The sequence below is a fragment of the Petaurus breviceps genome, unplaced genomic scaffold (assembly GCF_028583685.1).
Source record: "Petaurus breviceps papuanus isolate PSGF00001 unplaced genomic scaffold, PetGlider_PUasm1.0 156, whole genome shotgun sequence".
In the NCBI taxonomy this organism is placed as follows: Eukaryota; Metazoa; Chordata; class Mammalia; order Diprotodontia; family Petauridae; genus Petaurus; species Petaurus breviceps.
This window is the reverse complement of record NW_027185720.1, coordinates 8,779,601-8,781,896: the sequence shown is the minus strand read 5'-3', so window position 1 is coordinate 8,781,896 and position 2,296 is coordinate 8,779,601. Positions and strand designations below refer to the sequence as shown.

General features: G+C 47.7%; 2 protein-coding genes across 2 annotated transcripts in view; both read left to right on the top strand.

Moving 5' to 3' along the window:
- RTCB (RNA 2',3'-cyclic phosphate and 5'-OH ligase) overlaps nucleotides 1–2,296 on the top strand; it is a 300,226-nt gene that overhangs the window by 184,421 nt on the left and 113,509 nt on the right. The window lies entirely within an intron of this gene.
- SYN3 (synapsin III) overlaps nucleotides 1–2,296 on the top strand; it is a 406,353-nt gene that overhangs the window by 397,182 nt on the left and 6,875 nt on the right.

Below are 2,296 nucleotides of genomic sequence, written 5' to 3'. Positions count from 1 at the left end.
AATGGATAGTGTATACAGTAGGTGCTTAATATGCCTGTTGAATAGGTAGTGTTAAAAGAAAGAAATCTCAGGGGAGCTTAATGGATAACCTTTCCCAGGGGCTGAGAGATGCCCTTGTCTGGGCTAGCCCTTAGCCAAATTAAGAATCTGGGGAAGTTTATCTTCTCAATCCACCAGTCAGCATGTATTAAGTGCCTACTATGTGCTAACCACTGTGGCACATAGTGGGCACTTTACAAGTATTCTCTCATTTGACCCTCACAACTCCTCTTGGAGGTAAGTGCTATCATCATCCCCATTTTGCAGGAGAGTCAACTGAGGCAGAGAGATTAAGTGACTTGCCCAGGGTCACACGCCTAGTGAGCGTCTGATCCTGGATTTGAACTCAGGTCTATCCCAGCTATCCACTGCACCGCCTGATGCCTCTAAAGTAAAGTGATGATGATGCCCAAGCCTGGACTCCATGGGAGGTAAGAGAACGCCCCTCCCTCCTCTTTTTGTTTGCTCGTGGGGCGGGCAGGGGGGATCATGAGTGTGCAGCACGGTGCATAACGTCGGGCTTGCCTAATGTATCAGTTCATTTCCCTGCTTTCCCCCCTCTTTTTCATATCTTCATTCTAAGAGATGGCTCCCTGGCGGGGCGTGGGTGTGGGATTTACTGGGAAATGTAGGTTATTAAAACCCCCAAACCAACACAGGTTTTTTAGGAGAGAATGGAGTTATCTCGAAGCAAATCCCTGTCTCTGATACACGCTCACTGTGTGTCCATCAAGGCACTTAACCCTTTGGTCGGGGAACGGGATACGAGCAAGAACGCCCAAACCTACAGTCAGGGTCATAGACTTCTGGGGGTGGGGGGTGGGGAACGGCCTTCCAGGTCATCTAGACCAACCCCTTTATTTTATAGATGGGAAACAGAGGCAGAGAAAGGCCATGTGACCTGCCCAAAGTCACCACGGTAGTACGTGGCAGAACTGGGATTGTAGCTCAGGGATTCTGCCCTCAGAGCCAGCACTCTGCACTGTACTGGCCGTCTCCAATTCACAGTTCTTGGGTTCAAATCCTGACTCTGGCACTTTCTATCCAGAGACCACAAGCAAATCATCTTATCTAGGCCTATTTTCTCATCTGTTAAATGAGATTAAACTTAATGCTTTCCAAAGTCCTGTTCAGCTTTAGATATCTGATCCCATGATCCTCTCTGGGCTCCAGTTTCCTCACCTATTAAATGAGGGGACTGGACCTCTAAGGTCCCTTCTATCCTAAAATCTCGAGTCAAAACCTTCTTTTACATAACAGCCCTGCAGATACCTGAAATATGGCTCTTATTTGCAGTCTCACCATAATAATAATAATAGCTCACATTTCAATAGCACCTACTATGTAGCAGGCATTGTGCTAAACGCTGCACAATTATTACCTCATTTGATTTTCGCTATTCTGGCAGGTAGGTGGTATTATCCCCATTTTACAGATGAGGACACCGAGGCAAAATAAGTCAGAACACAGTAAGTTCCTGAAGCCACATTTGAACTCTGGTCTTCCTGAACTCCAGGCCCAATGCTCTGTCTGCTTCACCTCCTTGCCTAGTACAATCCCTAGCTTGACTGTTCTCTTCTCTAAGCTAAACAGCCCTCGTTTCTTGTAGGGCCTAGTTTCCAGTCCCCTCATCACCCTGGTGGCTCTACTCTGGATTAACCCCATTCTGTCAAAGTTCTGTCCTGGGGGGCCAGAAAAGCAGAAATTTTTCAAAGTTCCTAGGAGAAGTCCTATAAATACTTTTGGGGGTACCTTCATAAGTGATGATTTCTTCTTTGGCATGCTCCCCCTCCCACTTCTGCTGTTGAGAGTTATTTTTGTCAGAAACACAGAAGATTTTTCTCTACAGTAAGAACAGGAGGAAAGGAAAACCCCCAAATGGCCTTCTCCTCTTTGTCCTCCTTCCTCTTCCTCCACCTCCTTAGTGGGAATGGAAAATTTTCTCCAGAATGCTTTGTGACAGTCCTCACTGAGGAAAGGCCAATGTACTCCTCCCGGCTGATCTCAGCTGGGGAATGACATTCTAGGATGGAAAAATATGCCCCCAGAGAAGCCCAATATTTCAGCTTCCTTTGGACATGGAAGCCCCAGCTGGCTGGGCCCAGGGACTCCCCCAATACTCTCTAGGGACCAGAAACCAGAATAGAATTGGGAAGGGGACCTAGGGGCTGGGAAAAGAGTGGGGGGACTGGATTCTGCATGCCGCTCTTAGGAGATCCTCCCATGTGGGGTCCCCTGGAGCATCCGGTGAATGGAG